We start from the raw sequence: 19,138 nt of genomic DNA, 5'->3' as shown, positions 1-19,138 counted from the left end.
AAGATTTCAGAAGGAGAAAGAAAGTTACTTTGGCCAGACCCCATGTTCAGTACTCACACCTATGCCCATGACAGCTGTAAGAGAGAGGATCCCTATTTTATAGATCAGGAAACTGAAGCTCAGAGAAGTTCAATGACTTTCTCAAGGTCATAGAATTAGAAAGTACAGTTGATCCTTGAACAATGCAAGGGGTAGGGGTACTGACTACCCCCGCGTAGTTGAAAATCTAAGTGTAACTTTTGAGTCTCCTAAAACTTAACTATTGACAGTGTACTGTTGACCTGAATGAATCCTTGCTGATACCATTAACAGTTGGTTAACATGTATTTTGTATGTTGTATATATTATGTACTGTATTCTTACAATAAAGTAAGCTAGAATGTTCTTAAGAAAATCATACGGAGGGGCGCCTGGGTGGCTCAGTCCGTTAAGCATCTGCCTTTGGCCCAAGTTACAATCCTGGGGTCCCAGGATCTAGCCCTGCGTTGGGCTCCCTACTCAAGCAAAGAGCCTGCTTCTCCCTCTCCCTTTGCCCCTCCTCCTTATTCATGTGCTCTCTCTTCCTCTGCTCTCTCTCTCTCAAATAAATAAATACAATCTCAAAAAAAAAAAAAGAAAATAATAAGAGAAAATGCATTTACAGTACTGTACTGATATATATATATAAAAATCTGCGTATAAGTGGACCCGCACGATTCAAACCCATGTTGTTCAAGGGTCTGCTATAGTAGGACCTATGTGATATGACCCCAAAATCTTTGTTCTTTCCACTAAATGATTTCCCAAAACATGGACCACAAGAAGAACTTAAAAATATGGTTCCGTGGGCAGCCCCGGTGGCTCAGCGGTTTAGCGCCGCCTTCGGCCCGGGGTGTGATCCTGGAGCCTCGGGATCGAGTCCCACATGGGGCTCCCTGAATGGGGCCTGCTTCTCCCTCTGCCTGTGTCTCTGCCTGTCTCTGAGTGTCATGCATGCATAAATAAATAAAATCTTTAAAAAAAAAATATGGGGATCCCTGGGTGGCGCAGCGGTTTAGCGCCTGCCTTTGGCCCAGGGCACGATCCTGGAGACCCAGGATCGAATCCCACGTCGGGCTCCCGGTGCATGGGGCCTGCTTCTCCCTCTGCCTGTGTCTCTGCCTCTCTCTCTCTCTCTGTGTGACTATCATAAATAAATAAAAAATTTAAAAAAAATATGGTTCCTTAGATGCATTTAGGTGATATGTGTGTGAACTCTTTTTTCTTTTAATAATACATTGATCAAAATGTAAATCAGAAAAAATAAGCGCATCAAACTCAGGATTTCACAGCTATTATTGCTTGGAAATAGACTGAAAAGAAGTTTTTTGCTTACCTCTTGATGCCCTTCACCCATTTCCCCATACCACCCACCCCCTATTCTGGCAACCATCAATCTATTCTCTGTTTCTGGGAGCTTGGAGTTTTTTTATTTTTGTTTTTGTTTTTTCGATTCCACATGTAGGAGAAGTCATATGGTATTCATCTTTCTCTGTCTGACTTACTTCACTTAGCATAATGTCCTTGAGGTCCATCCATGTTGTTGCAAATGGCAAGATTTCATTCCTTTCTCCCCCCCCCCACCCCCCCAGCTTGACAAGCAGTGGTTTATCAAGAAGACTTAGAGAAGTGGGTCATAGGTGGCAGCAAGATGAGTATATCTTTGCCGATTTCAATTCCTTTTGTGGCTGAATAATATTCTACTATATACATATACTACAATTTCTTTACCCATCATCCATTAATAGACACTTAGGTTGTTTTCATCTTGGCTATTGTAAATAATTGCTGCAGTGAACATGGGAGTGCAATCCCATGGGAGTGCACTATTCAGATTAGTGTTTTCATTTTCTTGAGATAAATACCCAGAAGTGTAACTGCTGGATCATATGGTAATTCTATTTTTTATTTTTTGAGGAACTACCCTACTGTTTTCCATAGTGATTATGCCAATTTACATTCCCATCAATAGTGCACAAAGATTCCCTTTTCTCAGGACGCCTGGTTGGCTCAGTGGTTGAACGTCTGCCTTTGGCCCGGGGCGTGATCCTGGAGTCCTGGGATTGAGTCCCGCGTCCTGTCTCCCTGCATGGAGCCTGCTTCTCCCTCTGCCTGTGTCTCTGCCTCTCTCTCTATCTTTCATGAATAAATAAATAAAATCTTTACAAAAAAAAAAAAAGATTCCCTTTTCTCCTAATCCTCATCAACACCTGTTACTCTTATCTTTATGATACTAGCCATTCTAACAAGTGTGAAGTGGTATCTCAGTGTGGTTCTGATTTGCCTTTCCCTGATAGTTAGTGATATTAAGCATCTTTTCATGTACCTGTTGCCCATCTAAATGTCTTCTTTGGAAAAATATATATTCAGATCTTCTGTCCATTTTCCCATCAGATTGTTTGAAGTTTTTTTTTTTTTTCTACTTTGTTTGAGTTCTTTATATAGATGTTAATCCCTTACCAGATAAATGATTGGGGGCAAATATTTTCTCCTTTTCAGGAGGTTGCTTTTTTATTTTGTCTGCAGTTTCCTTTGCTGTGCAAAAAGCTTTTTAGTTTGATATAGTCCCACTTGTTTATTTTTCGTTTTGTTACTCTTGGTGTCAGATTAAAAAAACCACACCAAGACCTATGTCAAGTGGCTTGCAGCCTATGTTTTCTAATAGGAATTTTATGGTTCCAGTGTTTAATCTATTTTGAGTTGATTTTTGTTTATATGATAAGATAGTGGTCCAGTTTCATTTTTTTGTATTCTGTTGTCCAGTTTTCCTGACACCATTTGTTGAAGACACTGTCTTTTCCCCCACTCTATATTCTTGCCTCCTTTGTTGAAAATTAATTGACCATATATATATATAGGATTATTTCTGGGATCTCTATTCTGTTCCATTGATCTATGTGTCTGTTTGTATGCCAATACTGTTTTAATTATCATAGCCTTGTAATAGAGTTTAAAAATCAGTGTGTTGCCTGCAGCTCTGTTCTTCTTTCTCTACACTAAATTTTGAAAGGAATTAAAGATTTAAAGAAAAATATTAAATGGAAAATAGTTTAAGTACCCAAATCCTGGAAAATAATGAGTGAACAGTTGGTGCTTTAGAAACAATGCTTGAAACCACCTGGTCAGAGGCAGTGAATATGAATCTTTGCCTGGCTACCATGGTTGGCAAATTCCTGAGTGGTCCCCCTGTCCAGTCCTTTGGGCCGCGCAGCCTTCAGCTCAGATGTATGTGGAGGAGGCAGTTCATCCTGGGTAAAACCAGTCCCAGGGAGATGTAAGATGGAGGAGGGGATGGTCTGAGCTTCTGGGGAAGGAGACAGGCAGGAAAAAGTATGAGAGTAGCCATTGGGCACCTGCAGTCAACTCTGAGGAGAGGCTGAAGCTCTCCACTTGGCCTGCCCTGTGTGGGTTCCCCTTCCTCCCTCAATTTTAGGTCCTCATTTTGGGTCCCAGTTCCTACTCTCCTCTGTCTCTATCAGTTTCAGCCTTGCTCATTGTCTGTGGAGCCGTCCAGGCAAGAGGGAGATTCTGGGCCTCCCTAAGGAAGTGACTCCATTCCTGGGCGCTCCCTCCTGGGCCTGGCCAAGGGAGCCAGTTCCATGCAGCTGAACATCAGGCCTGACAGCTGGCCAGCCTCCTGGACCCAGGGGACTGAGAGGATACAGAACCCAGAGAGAGCCTGCTGGCTGACCCTGCAGTCTGGGGTCAGTCCCACAGGGGCAGGTCATCAAGGAGGTCGAGTATTCTCACTCCAAGGCTGACACAGAAGAACCCTCTGGGGCAACAGGGCAGCATCTTCCGTGTCAGGAAGAAGCCCTATTAGGGGGTGCTGGGGAGGAGCTCCATTTTCCTTCAGCCCATTACCATTCTCACTCTTGGGTCTGCCCAGCCTACCTTAATCACTCATGTCCTATTCACTCACTCAGGATTGGAATATTGAACGATCATATTCATCAATAAACATTTCTAGGGTATTTCTTCCGCAAAGCTCTGGGCCAAGTGTTCTTCACAAAGGATTTTACTGAATCTTCGCGATGATGTTATTATCCCCAGATGAAAACTGAGTTTCAGAGAAGTGAGCTATCTTGCCCAGGGCTTAATAAAGGGCAGGGAAGAGACAGGATTCAATCTGATTCTGAACCTGTGCAGTTTCCCTCATCCATCCCTGTGAAGGGAGAGCTCACCATTGGAAAAGAAGTCAGTCCTTCAACTTAGACTTGATCTCCAATTTATTTATTTATTTTTAAAGATTTTATTTATTTATTCACAAGAGACACAGAGAGAGAGAGAGAGGCACAGACACAGGCAGAGGGAGAAGCAGGCTTCATGCAGGGAGCCTGACATGGGACTCGATCCCAGGTCTCCAGGTTCACACCCTGGGCTGAAGGCAGCGCTAAACCACTGAGCCACCTGGGCTGCCCTTGATCTCCAATTTAAATACAAAGTCCACCCACTGGGAAAAGCCACCCTTGAAGCTTTATCACTGTCCTCTACCTGAGTGTGAGTTGATGACCATTGTGACCTTACCACTATAAATGTTCTCTCACTGACCATCTCACTTAGTCTGTGCCATTGAGTGCAGATATGATGCCCATTTTATAGCCGAGGAAACCAAGACAGAGAGAAGGCTGATGATGGGTCCTACAGTGCCCTGGCCAGCACTACAACCCTCCCATCTGTTGGGTCTGCCACTGCATCCACACTACCAGCCCCTCTCTCTCAGGACCTTTCTCCCAGAGCACATTTTGATAGTAGGGAGAGGAACTAGCAGAAGGAACCAGGGCCTGGAGAGGGACAGTGATGAAGGGGATCAGTGGGTTGTAAGGAGAGAGTAGAGACTCTCTGGGCATTTGGGTTAATCTGATTGCAAACCTCTTGCCCTTGATAGACTTCCAGAGCTGCCTGTAGGAATGTAAGGGCCACTTTTGTGAAAGCAAGATAGCCATCCTGTGTTCTCTCCCCCACAGCTCTCCTCCCACTGGCAGCCTATTGTCTAGCCAAAAGACTTCCAATTCCTTAACCATTCCTCTCAGGACATTGTCTAATTGGTGAGTGTACATGTAGAGGAAGAAGAACATGCAGAAGACTCAGGGCTGTTTCAGTTTTAGGTTAAACCGTGTAAATGCCTGTTTGGAGGGAAAGATGTTTCTGCTAACAGACTGTTAGAAGCCTTCAACTGGGGAGCTGTGCCTTGCTCACTACCCAGTGATGACGGGGAGTTCATTTTCACTTGATTAAGTAAAATAACCAGATTGGCATTCAACTTTCCAATGTAATTGGAAAATAGTCTTTAAAAAAAATCAGGGGGTGCCTGGGTGGCTCAGCAGTTTGGTACCTGCCTTTGGCCCAGAGCATGATCCTGGAGTCCCAGGATCGAGTCCCACATCAAGCTCCCTGCATGGAGCTTGCTTCTCCCTCTGCCTATGTCTCTGCTTCTCTCTGTGTCGCTCATGAATAAATAAATAAAATCTTTAAAAAAAAAAAAATCAGGATCTAGGGCACCCTGTGTGGCTCCATTGGTTAAGTGTCTGCCTTTGCCTCAGGTCATAATCCCAGGGTCCTGGGATTGAACCCCACACCTAGCTCCCTGCTCAGCAGGGAGCCTGCTTCTCCCTCTCCCTCTGCTTGCTGCTACCCCGTTTGTACTCTTTCTCTCTCTGTCAAATAAACAAATAAAATCCTTAAAAAAAAAATCAGGATCCACTTTTTAAAAGGGAGTATCTCCCAAATATTGCAGGGCAAGTGTTAGTCAGGGTCTCTTAACCTTTATGTGAGAATGTGCCATCTCCCCTTTGTCATCTGGTGAAGCCTATAAACCCCATCTCATAATAACGTTAAGTGCACAAAATAAAATAGCATAGGCTGATAAAGGAAGCCAATTATGTTAAAATGTGCTTATCAAAAATTTAAAAAAAATTTTTGATGTAGTAAGAGTGCTTCCTAATTGAGGCATATAATATCAAGATCTAGCAATAGGTCTAATAACTACCATGATTTTGAAATCGTGATGAACGTAAACCATATTTTGAAATATCTGAAAAAGCTGTAATGGTGATTTGAAAATATCTGTAATTCTATCAGTAACACCATCACAAGTCCTGCCTACGCTGCTGTGGTTTGTTGCCACATCACCAAAGAAAAAATTCAGAGGTCAGAGAAGATAAAGATGGATTTTTTTTCTCTTCCAAATTTTTAAATTCCTTGACTTCTCTTCTTAGATCTTTGGGGATCCCACAGACCCCAGATTAGGAACTCCTGGTCTAGTTTTATCTGATTATTTTATTTCATTTTTTTAAAGATTTTATTTATTCATGAGAGACAAACACAGAGAGAGAGAGAGAGAGAGAGGCAGAGACACAGGTAGAGGGAGAAGCAGGCTCCATGCAGGGAGCCTGACGTGGGACTCGATCCTGGGTCTCCAGGATCACACCCTGGGCTGAAGGCAGGCATTAAACTACTGAGCCACCTGGGGCTGCTCTATCTGATTATTTTATATCATGTCTACGTAATTGTATCTAACAGAGTTTTCAAGATCTGATCAGATTTACAAAGTGGCTGGCAGGTAGTAGGTCTTGGTAAAGGAGGGTCTCCTGGGGCTTCTGCTGTGGTTACTCCACTCAGCACTCTTCTGGGGAAAATGGGGCCTCTGTTTGCTCACCCAGAAAGTGGAGCTCCCAGGCCTACACTGGAGTACCATGCCCCAGATGCTTGCAAACTGCTCAGCCCTGAGCTAGGCCTTCCTCCACCAGAATGGCTTTTGTGGACCTGCTCATACACACATGCCATCAAGAGAGGAACCAAGTTGGCTCTAGAGTTATTTTGACTGGCCTTCAACCCTGAGGAAGCTCCAGCCTCCCAGGCACCCTGGGGCCCCTGAAAGCCTTGCCTTCTGCACCCGGGGCCCAGAGCTGCCTGCATCGTGGGAATCCCCCGGAAGCCCTTAGGCGCCTATTTCCCCAATTGACTCATGTGTGTGCAGGAGGAGCACAGTCACGAGCCAGCATGACTAGGTCAGTGCTGACAGGCTCACAAGACACTTGGCTGGGAATCAGGCCACAGACATTGGCAGTGAGCTGGGAGACCAGCAGAGCCCAGGGGGCAAAGGGCAGCCCAGAGGAGAGGTCCGCTTCAGTGCCTCAGCCCTCAGGAAGGGGCCCAGCCAGAACTCAGGCTCTGACTCCCCGCCAGAGCTTGAGCCCCAACTTCTCCTTTCCAGCCTCCTGCCCACTGCCAGGCCACCTTGCCTCCTGCCCAAACTGTCAGTGCCTGGGGACCTGTGTCCACCCTGTAGTCCAGGTCTGCCACCATCTTCCCCCGCTACAGAACATTTCCCCTCATCCTTTCTTTTCTGTTTTCTAGTCCAAATCCACCTGTTCAAACAACAAACAAAATAAAACAAAAAACAGTTGTTTTGTGTCCCTTCAGCATCTGCTCTGCAGGACAACTCCCAGTTATATGAGGTACATAGAATTTGGAATTAAAGATCCATATCCAGGGATCCCTGGGTGGCGCAGCGGTTTAGCTCCTGCCTTTGGCCCAGGGCACGATCCTGGAGACCCGGGATCGAATCCCATGTCGGGCTCCTGGTGCATGGAGCCTGCTTCTCCCTCTGCCTATGTCTCTGCCTCTCTCTCTCACTGTGTGCCTATCATAAATAAATAAATAAAATTTAAAAAAAATAAAAAATAAAAACACAATAAAAAAAAAAAAAAAGATCCATATCCAAGTATTGGACTGATTAGCTACAAAGTCTGCTGCCTCTCTGAGCCTCATTCAGTGTCCTCCTCTGTTGGATGGACAAGTTTAAATTGTTGCCCATGTTTAAGTTCATAGATGTCATGAGAGTCAGAAACATTTTTAGATGTGGGGCACATGGGTGGCTCAGTGGTTGAGTGTCTGTCTTTGGCCCAGGTCGAGATCCTGAGGTCTTGGGATCGAATCCTGCATCGGCTCCCTGCAGGGAGCCTGCTTCGCCCTCTGCCTATGTCTTTCCTCTCTCTTTGTGTGTCTGTCATGAATAAATAATAAAATCTTAAAAAAAAAACCACTTAGATGTGAAATCACTTTATAAACTGTAAAGCACTTTCATTGCTATCGTACAGGATGCATGGCTGACAAGTTCAATTAGCAGAGTCTTTCTGGAGAAATGACACAAAGGAATGGCTTTAGTGCTGGTGTTGCAGGTGGTGGTGGTTAGTAGGGAGATCCGTCTAACCAGAGGACCCCACCACATCTTCCTACCCCTGCCCCGAAATCATATCTCAACACAGGCCCTTGTAGGCAGAGCCTGGTCTGGAACACGGGCTGGAGCTTGAAAACTCCTAAGAAGTGACCACCTGCCCCCCAACCCAAGACAGGAAATTGAGTGAGTAGGTGTTAGGGTTGATACAGACTTGCTTCTGCTTTAGATGTGATTCACCCAGTTTGCCTCAACCATTGTTGAAGGGAGAGACAATGGAAGGATGAAACATCTGTTTCTGAGGAGGAAAGCCGGGGAGGTACAAGAGCCTGTGTGGCTCACAGAAAGGCATTTTCAAACCTGTGTGTTGGCTTGGGGACCTGGAGTGTGACCTGCTAGGGGATCTTGCAGGGGTTAGCCTCAGAAGGCCTGGATCCCAGACCCTGCTAAGCCACACCTAAACTGTGTGCCTGTGGTCATCTCTGGGCCTACATTTCCTGTCTGCACAAGGTCCGTGATATTCCCCAAATCAACAGAATTATCTGAGTATTCATGGGTTCACAAGACAGTTGGGTTGCAGGGAAAGGTGCCCACCCACCCTGCCTCAGTGTTTGCAACCTCAATGCGGCCAGCCACCACAGCACTTTTCTGGGCCTCCTACATGTCTATCTCCTCATTGGGCTGATTCCTGCGAGAGAGAGAGAGAGAGAGAGAGAGAGCAGTACCTTTTTATCTTACACTCACCTTCACTGTGCACACAGGCTGAATGGAGGCAGGGAGGGCAGTGCACCTGTGATTACTATTCCAGAACTCACATGGCAGCAGAGTCAGATGCCCAGGAAGGCCTCTTCCACCCTGTGAGGCTGGAATCACATGTCTACATTTGTGTCATTTTCAGAGGTTTCATTTAGCGTTCCCTTCTGGGGTCACAGAAGGCCTCAGGCCCTGCCAGCAGCTGCCCCAGTGTCTGGGGGTGCTCTATCAATGCCCTTTCTCGGGAGATCCCGGGGTGGCTCAGTGGTTTGGCACCTGCCTTTGACCCAGGGCGCGATCCTGGAGACCCGGGATCGAGTCCCACGTTGGGCTCCCTGCGTGGAGCCTGCTTCTCTCTCTCTCTCTCTCTCTCTCTATATATATATATATATATCATAAATAAATAAATCTTTAAAAAAAAAAAAAAGCCCTTTCTCCTTCTTTGGAGCCAGGCTGATTCAAACCCCAGCTCTTCTACTTACTAGCTATAACCTCGGGCAACTCACTTAACCATTCTGTGCCTGAGTTTCCTCTTCTGTAAAATGGGAATAATAATTCAATCTACTGCTGGGTGATGTATATTCAGCTTGATAAGAAACGTCGAATTTGTTTTGTAAGGGGGTCCTGCCAATTTATATCGCCAATAACTACCTAAGGTATCGCATGGTCCGTATCCCCTTCTACCTCTGTATTGCCAGACTTTAAACATTTGCCAGCCAAATGGATGTAAAATTGTCTTTATTATGGTGCTTATTTGCATTTCTCTGAATGCTAATGAAGTTGGGTATTCCTTCATATGTTTATTAGCCATATATATTTTCCCTTCAGTCAAAGGCCTCTTCACATCTTCTGTTCATTTTTCTCTTGTATCATTTACCTTTTTGTTTAACTAATTTGTAGGAATTCTCACTCTGTTTTTTCATATATATATATATAATTCAAACGGGAGGAGGGACAGAGGGAGAGGGAGCGAGAGAATCCCAAGCGGACTCCTTGCTGAGAAGAGAGTCCGACACAAGGCTCAACCCCACAACCTTGATATCAGGACCTGAGCGGAAATCAAGAGCCAGAGGCTTAAATGACTGAGCTACCCAGGTGCCCCTTCCTATGTATTCTTAATACTGATCCTTTGGTTATACAAAATAGTGTCTCTTCTCCCAGTTTGTAGCTTTGTCTTTTCACTTTATTCAAGGTGTCTTTGGATGAGAAGCTCTTCGCTGTAACCAATGAGATATTGGAAAGATACCATATTTTTTTCTAAAGGTTTTCATGTTTAACTTTGGAGTTCCTGATCCCATTGCTCCAATGTGGTATGTGGTGTGAAGTAGGAGTTTTTTCTTTTCCATATGGATAACTGGATTTTCTAGGTTGGACAGTCCTAGAACCAGTCTTTTTCTTTTCCTAGAGCCAATCTTAACGTATTTTGAGGGGTGCAGGGAGGGAGGGCCCAGCTGAAATCTGACTGACACAGAATTCCCTCTAGGCCTGACCAAGGACTTCCAGAGGGAGTCACACCTAAGGAGTCTAGAGACAAAAAAAGCCACACTGCATCTTTGCCCAAGTAGCCCCTGTCTGCTTCTGAGCTCAGTATTAACTATTTTATTGATAGGCATGACATACACATATGGCAAATAATAAAACAAATGATAACAATTCAAATAGTACTGAAAAGTATCAAATGAGAGTTAAATTCTCCCAACTCCAGAACCACTGCCCAGAGGTGCCACTGTAGCAATGATTTTTACCTTTTGTAAAAAGGTAAAAAGGTAAAAAATTCTCTCCCTGTCAACAGTATGTTTAATGCCTCTGTTTCTTTCTTTTCTTTTTTAAAGATTTTATTTATTTATTCATGAGAGACACAGAGAGAGAGAAAGAGGCGGAGACACAGGCAGAGGGAGAAGCAGGCTCCGTGCCGGGAGTCCAATGTGGGACTCGATCCTGGGTCTCCAGGATCATGCCCTGGGCCCAAGGCAGGCGCTAAACTGCTGAGCCACCCAGGGATCCCCAATGCCTCTGTTTCTTGATGTATCCACCCTAGAGTAACTCTGTTCGTTGTCTGTTGGAAGAGTTTGTTTCCTTACATCTGCCCCACCTCTCCTCCCTTCTCACCTCATTCTCAGTATCAGACTTTTTAAAAATGATTGCTTAATGTGATGCCAACTCCTGCAGTTGCTGCCACAGCTATATTTCAGGAAGCCCAGCCCTATGAGGTTGCCACCCACCAGGAGGATGTTGGAAAGGACATCCCATCACCCCATTTCCTGATTGCAGCCATCAACACTGAACTGGACAGAAGGAAAACAGCCTTTTGGTGTCTGGGGCTCTTGCCAAAAAGAGTGCACGTGAAAGGACTGGGCCTGTTTACTGAGTTGAGGGAGAGCCCTGGGAGAGCGGGAGAAGAATGTTGCTCAAGGATTCTGCTTGGTTGATGCCACAGGCTCCTGTGTGACCTTGGGCAAGTCTCTTCCCTGGTTCCTCCATATGTAAAATGCAGGTCACTGAGGTCGCTCCCACTGCAGACTCTGCGTGCTAAGAATTAGTGACAGTTCAGGGGAGGACTTTCTTTCTTTCTTTCTTTCTTTCTTTCTTTCTTTCTTTCTTTCTTTCTTTCTTTCTTTCTTTCTTTCTTTCTTTCTTTTTTTTTTAAGATTTTATTTATTCCTGAGAGAGAGAGAGAGAGAGAGAGGCAGAGACACAGGCAGAGGGAGAAGCAAAGCAGGCTCCATGCAGGGAGCCCGATGTGGGACTCGATCCCGGGTCCCCAGGATCAGGACAGGACCAAATGTGGTCGCTAAAATGTGGCGCTAAACTGCTGAGCCACCCGGGCTGCCCCCAGGGGAGGACTTTCTGATGAGGAGTAGTGAGGCTCTCCTGAGAGCAGTGTGATAATACAATGATGAGAAGAGCAGCTGCAGTTGCCTGAGTGCCTCCCGTGGGCCAGGCTCTCTCCAGATTAATCCACACAACTCTCAGGTCGGTGTTACTCTCCTCATTGAACGGATGAGGAGACTGAGGAGCAGAGAGGTCAGGCAACTTGTCAGAGGTCACAAGGCAGAGGGTCTGTGCCACTAATCAAATCCATAACCAGTCCTGTTGAAGAACTCAGATATTTGAAAATCCAGAGTCCCATCTGGGCTTCCAGAAACAGGTTGGAAGGTGGGAGCTTAAACCTTCCTGAGTTCATGGAGACCCTGCCTCCAAAGACCCACCTTGGGGATTGACCCTCGTCCAGGCCCAATGGGCCATTCTCAGACCAGGTCCTCTCAAGAAGCCTTTTCTAGTTAGACAAAGGTGGGGGGCTGTTTGGCCTGGGGAGACCTTTGCTCACCTGTGGTGAGGACTCCACGAACAGTTTAGAATGGCTTGGGGGCTATTCTTTCCCATAGGCCTCCCCAGAGACAGAGCTATTCACATACATCCCCATCCCACTGACTGGCACTCTCTAGGCTATCCCATGTCCCGGGGACTCTGGGGACCCACAGGCCTCAGCATCAGCATGGCCTGGCACTTCCGCAGCTGAGGCAGGTCTGCTTTCCCTTTAGACCCAAGGCCACAGGCTGGGAAGGAAATGAAGGTGGGAGGGGCCCAGAAACCCTGACTTGGTTGGAAGGCTGCCTGGGAGGGAAGAAGCACAGAAAGGCCCAGCCCAGTGCTATGGGCAAAGCCAGAAAAGCTGCCCTGGCATCTCTGTGGATTCAGGGCCAGGGGCCTCTCCTTGACCACCCAGCCCTGCCTTGTGGGTAAGAGGCTGCGGGAAGAGTCCTGATTGTGTCACACTGTCCATAAGGGACTGAACCAGAGTCTGGCTGTGGTGGCCCAGGCTATGGAGCTTTCTCCCCCACTAGCAGCCAAGTTGGTGGCTGGTGGGCAAAGAAATGCCCATATGTTACATAAGCCCCTTCCCTCAGAGTCCAGCTTGGGACACTGCACTTCTGGGCCCAATAGAAAGAAATGAATGAAACAAAGAGGCCTGATTTTGTGGCCTGCCAGGGACATGTGTCTTGCATGGCCGCAAGTGACTTGTCCACTCACTCTGCATGCTCTCTTGATTACAGCAGTGAGACTAGAAATTGTCCGTGTAGGTCAGGGTTCCTCAAGCTCAGCACCACTAATATCTTGGGCCAAATGTTGTGGAAGTTGTTCTGTGCATTATGGGACGTTTAGCAGGATCCCTGGCCTCCACCCACTGGATGCCAGGAATGTGCCTCCCAGTTATGACAAAAATACGTCCCAATATTGCCAAATGTCTCCTGAAGGGCAACCTGGCCCCCCATGGAGAACCACTGCTCTAGAGAGCCATTCTTTCCTTTTTCTTTAGTAATAAGACTTTCAATTTCCAGTTGGCACACGGTCACCAGGAAAAAAAGACCAAGAAACGGAAAGATTCCCCCTTGCAGCTAGGTGTGGCCGTTTGACTAAAATCTGGCCAATGAGAGGTTGGCAGAAGTGAAACTTCCTGGAAGTGTCTTTGAAGGGAAGGTGTGTGTCCTTGTGACCCCTTCTCCCTTCCTGGCAGTTAGAATACAAGTGATGAGGCTGCAGCCGAGTTGCTTATAGGTCATGAGTAGGAGTCAGGTGATAAGATGGCAGAGGAGTGAGAGAGGAGGAGGTCCTAGGTGACTCTGGAGCTGCTGTAGTAGGGATGGACTCTACTGCTGGATTTGACTCACATGAGAGAAAACCAGTATCACTATTATCTTGGCCTTACTCCCCCAGGGCCCAGATTTTGGCCTTGATGAACTCTCCTGACACCATGGCCTCTCCATGGCCTCTTGTCAGTCATACTCAAATCTAATCCTACAACATCTAAGATGTAACTGCGCCATACTTGTGGCTTCCATCACCCACTGTCTGTATGCCCATGATCTTCACATTTGCTCCAGCGCAGTTCTGGTAGTTCACTGGACTCTTCATATGGTTGCCATCCTCTCCCCAAGCTGCCTCTTCCCTAGTGCTCCCCATCTCCATACCCCAAGTACCCTCTGAGTCATCAGTTTTCCTCTCTCTCTCTCCAGCCCTCCCATATCCACGAGATCCCAAGCCCCTCATTCTACATCCTAAAAAAATTCTACCCCAACACTCTACCCGCAGTGTCACTGTCCCAGCTCAGGCCCTCCCCCGTCTACACCTTGTCCATTGCCACTTCCTAATTGGTCTCCCTGCCTCCAATCTCCACCCTATACAGCCTGTGTCTCCCCTCTTTAAAACCCACCCGTGACTCTCCTTCGTCTCTAGGACAAAGTCCAAGCTTTCTGGGTGAACATCACAACCTTCTGCTTTCTGCCACCCCATCTCCTGGGCCTCCACCCTTCCCTCAGCATCTCCTCCCATAGGATACTACACAGAGAATTTGCTTTAGCTCTGGTAGCCTATTCCCTCTGTCTCAAATGCCCTCCCCAATTCCTCTGTTTGGTATTACACTTCCTTCTAGGCCTCTTCCATGAGGCCTTGTCCGATTTCCCTCAGCCAGAGAAGCCTGTTGAGCTCTGCTCTGTGCTGCTGAGAACTTGCCCATCTAACACAGCTAATCCCACCGTGCTCACTGAAGCGGGTGGTGTCAGTCTGTCTGTCTGCCTCTCCTGAGTGGCAGTGAGCAACCTGGGGAGGGATCCCATTTTTTTGGGATCCACAGCACCTAATATAAAGTAGGTGCCCTGCAAACAATATTGTTACCCATTTACTAAGCCCCTACTATGTGCCAACCCCTGAGCTCGATGCTTTATATAAGTATTCTAATTTTATCCTCAAAATCACCCTGCTGGGAAAGATGACACTGAGATTTAGAGAGGCTGAGCAGCTGCTTCAGGTCATACAAATCGTGCGCAGTGGTGTCAGAGACTGATTCACCAGCTGCCATCCTTGGTTCTCCATTGGCCTAGGGCTTCACCCTACTGCCAACCCTAGATGTGGTCCCTAGAGAAGCACCAATCGCCACAGCTAACCAGATCTGTAGAACAAGTCCTTTGTCCTTTAATTCAGCTAACATTTTGGGATTTCTTCTTTTTTTATTTTTTATTTTTTAAAATATTTTATTTATTTATTTATGAGAGAGAGAGGCAGAGACACAGGCAGAGGGAGGAGAAGCAGGCTCCATGCAAGGAGCCCGATGTGGGACTCGATCCTGGGAATCCGGAATCACACCCTGAACCAAAGGCAGACGCTCAACCACTGAGCCACCGAGGCGTCCCATTTTGGGATTTCTTAAAAAGGAACTTTTAATAGGAAACCAAGGGAAAGCCCCTCCTCTCAATTTAAATATATATATATATATATATATATACACACATAAATATACACACACATATATATGATATACACAATATACATATATCTGTATACACACACATATATTTTAACACAACTGATGGGCAAGCTCAAGTCCTTCCTCTGAGCTATTACTTCCTCCTCTCTAAAATCAGTGGCAGGAACTAGATGCTCTCAAAGATCCTTGTCAGTCCTGATATTCTGTGATTCCATACTTAGCTTCTCAGGTGGAGAGTTGGCTGGTGATTTTGTTGGGGAGGGTAGTACCCTAAGGACACAGCAATGGGAGGAGGGGAATAGGGTTATGCTGTGCTGCAAGCAGACCAGCCCCCTCCCCTTTCTGACTTGATCTGAGGGGCCCAAAGGGAGAGAAGCATTTGGCCAAGAGCCTCCTCCATCCTCCTCTCCCAGGCCCTAAGATGGCCTCAATCAGTCTGAAGACTGTGTGCTTGCTTCCTGTTGGGTCTTCAGGGGTCCTGTCCTCTCTCCCAGCCCCAGTTTGCATATCTTCCCTTCCCTGGGTCACTGGCTAGGCCTCCCAGGCCCTGGCTCTTCCTCCCGACTCCAGCCAGTGGGACCCTCTGGAAAGCCCCTCAGAGCAACACAGGAAGGGGGAGGGGGAGACTGTGGGCAAGTTCCTGAGGAGGCTCAAGCTCAGCTGTAGCTGTTGGAGCCTGTCATTTCCCTTCCTCCGCCCACCCAACTGGGAGGCTGAAGAAAAGTTTCATCATAGCCGAGTTGTTGTCCTTATAAGGGAAGGGCCTCCTGAGCCTCTCTCTTGGGCCATGGCTGGCTGGTGAAGAGCCTGGCCAGCCAGGAGTATCTTCCAGGAGCCAGGAAAGGTGGGGATGTCCCAAGCCCCAAGTCAGCCAGAGGTTCCCTAGGCTCAGCATCCAGCTGAAGTCGGATTCTCCAGAGAAAAAGCCCCAGAGAAGGCCATGGTGAGGATCAAATCCCAGGTCTGGCACTAACTTGTGGTCTCCTGGGCAAGTTGTTTTAAGCTTCAGTTTACTAATCTGTAATGGAGTGAACATAAATACATCTTCCTCATGAGGCCCCTGTGGTGACAATGGGTGGTCAATGTAGGCCTGCCCTACATTGGATGTAGGATGTGCCCTGTGAAGCCAGGCCACTGGGTTTATTAAACATTGTCGATGAGGCAGGCCATGGGCTAAGTGTTCCACAGAAACCCTGAGAAGAAGGGAGGATTTGTCCATTTTATAGACAGGAAAAACTGAGGCAGTTTGCCTAAGGTCACTCATTCATGGCTGGAGTTTGAATCTAGATGTGTCTGCCTCTAAATCTAAAGTCATGTTTTTTTCTACTTGTACCCTGCTACTTCCTCTAGGATTTTTGTTCTTTTATTTTTTTTTTAATTTTTGTTCTTTCAATAAAACTATGACAACAGGGAGGAATATTCACCATCATCTCTCTCCCTGCCCTTACCATGTTCCTCCACAGACTCCTCATAACAGCACAGAAACCTCCACTTGAGTGTATGTGGCCTTTTCTGACAGCCAAGTCTCATATCTCCGACATGTCTTGTGTCAGGTACGTGAGTAAATGTTGGAAGGCAAGAAGATAGGACTTGGAGGTGGGACAAACACAGTGGCTCCAGAAAGACACAGAGAGCTTCCCCAGGCCCAGACTCAGGTGGGGGAAGACAGAGGGGCAATCCAGATACTACCCCCACCCCCAACGGTCCCTCCCCCTCTGTCCTGGGTCTTGTCGGAATGTGGGTACCTTGTGGTTTGCAAAACTCTGCACTGTAACTACCCACAGCACTTCAGACCACTGAGATACTGTGACCAGTATTTAAAAATAAAAAGGCCTTCTCTACACAGGCCCCCAGCCCCTAGGTCCAGAGAGAAAGTTCTCACTGTATCCTTCAGCCCTGTGGCTGGCCACTAAAACCTTCCTCGCAGCTGCCCTTCCATAGGGGCCTTCATTCTCGGGCCAGGGCTGGGGGGCACCCTACCAATAAAGGGGTCCCTCTCCCTTACCTTGGTTCCCTCTCAAGAGATACAGGACCAGTGAAGGTGAAATGATTCACCTACAGTCCCCCAGCTCTATAGGGCACTCACTCAGTATGGCTGTGACAGAGGCCAGTGGCAGGGGAATTCAGGAAGGACTCAAGGGTCATTTCCCACAGTCAACAGGCCCTGGGTCAGGTGCTTCCTATTATGTTGGCCCCCAGGCCTGTCCAGCAGCCCTCACAGGAGGAAGGGAGTCAGGTGTTGGGGAGCACATCAGTGTTTTTTCACATCAGGGAGTAGGGCCATTGTACATCTCCTTTCCATAGGTGAGTAAACTGAGGCCCTCAAGGCTAAGATTCACCAAGGTCTCTGGGTGGGACTGGAACCTTGGCAGTTTGAATTAGAGCTCTAAACACTGGCCCAAGGGGGTTCCAAAGAGTACTCAGTGAAGCCCTGGGATCCTGCTGAGATGTATTGGGGTGCTGTGAGCATGGCCCAGGCTCACCCCTAATCAGGACAGGCTCTGAAGTTATTATTATTATTATTATTATTATTATTATTATTATTATTATTTTGGCTCTGAAGTTAAAATAACAGGGAATCATTTTGAACTATCACCAGTTCAGGCAAGAATCCTCAATGAATACTAAATCAATAGGGAAATTTTGATGAGGTGAAACATATTTGTGATGTCTTAAAATATCTCCCGGATTGTTTATTAGTTCTAAGAGAAAAAATCATAAGTATACAACAGAAAAATCAGATACCTTGACCAGATCAAAATTGATATCACCAGTGAGGGATGGATGAAGGTCATGTCTCCAGATGTGATGCCCTAAGGACCCAGTATTACCTATGCAGCTTCCTGGCTTCATTAAAAGGGAGGCAGCCCCTGTGGCTTGGTGGTTTAGCACCGCCTTCAGCCCAGGGTCTGATCCTGGAGTCCCAGGATCAAGTCCCACATCGGGCTCCATGCATGGAGCCTGCTTCTCCCTCTGCCTGTGTCTCTGCCTCTCTCTCTCTGTGTCTCTCATGAATAAATAAATAAGATCTTAAAAAAGGGGGGGGGGTTTGCACCTGGGTGAATCAGTCAGTTGAGTGCCTGACTCTTGCTTTCAACTCTGGTCATGATCTCAGGGTCTTGGGATCAAGCCCCACATCAGGCTCTGTACTCAGTGGGGAGTCTGCTTGAGATTCTCTCTCTTTCCCTCTTTCTCTAAAACAGAAATCTTTAAAAAAACAGGGGAGGGGGGAGGAAGGGTTGTATTCTTCAAATGTATCCACATCATGAAAGATAAAGGCTGTGGAAACATTTCAGATTAAAGGAAACTAGAGAGACGTGTATGTAATATTGAAGCCTACACTGAAGGAAAAATATAGGATTATTGGCTCAAATGACAAAACTGGAATAAGAGCATTAGTAAGTATACTAGTGTTACATTTTCTCAAGTTAATCACTGTTTTATGGTTACATGAAAGAATATACTTACTCTTAGGACATGCTCCTTGAAGTATTTAGGGATAAGGGGTCATGAAAACGAACTCCCCAGTGATTTGGGAAAAAATTATACATGTTAAAGACCGAAAGCACTCAAAAGATAACCCAGTGGGTCAGTCTGAAAGAGCATGGGTGTTCTTCGTACTGTTCTTATTCTTGCAATCGTTCTGTTTTAAATCATTTCCAAATCGTCTCTGAAAATTGAAAAGCATTGTTTCTTATGACACTTAGCTCCCAGCCTGTAGAAATAATGTAGGCGGGGGTGGGGAGGGAGTAAAATTAGAGAGCCTGGCTGAGTTTAGCAAAGATGAAGCCCAGCCTATAGGAGGTGAGCCCTAGAATGAAGCTTGAAGGACTGGTGATGCCACTCACCAACCACCACCTACCTTCTGCTTCCTTGAGGCCAGGGAGCCCATCCCCACACCAACAAACAGGCTTGCAGCAGAGAAG

At 46.6% G+C, this 19,138-nt stretch overlaps 1 long non-coding RNA gene across 1 annotated transcript in view; it reads left to right on the top strand.

Moving 5' to 3' along the window:
* Nucleotides 1-18,080, top strand: part of LOC144303377 (uncharacterized) — a 29,464-nt gene extending 11,384 nt beyond the window's left edge. Inside the window, exon 2 of the long non-coding RNA XR_013370450.1 lies at nucleotides 16,676-18,080. This is a non-coding gene — a long non-coding RNA (uncharacterized LOC144303377). The remainder of the gene's footprint in view (nucleotides 1-16,675) is intronic.
* Nucleotides 18,081-19,138: the final 1,058 nt, after the last annotated feature.

The sequence above is a fragment of the Canis aureus genome, chromosome 32 (genome assembly GCF_053574225.1).
Source record: "Canis aureus isolate CA01 chromosome 32, VMU_Caureus_v.1.0, whole genome shotgun sequence".
Taxonomy (NCBI): domain Eukaryota; kingdom Metazoa; phylum Chordata; class Mammalia; order Carnivora; family Canidae; genus Canis; species Canis aureus.
Note: the sequence above shows the minus strand (reverse complement) of the source record. Positions and strands in the feature narration are given on the sequence as shown.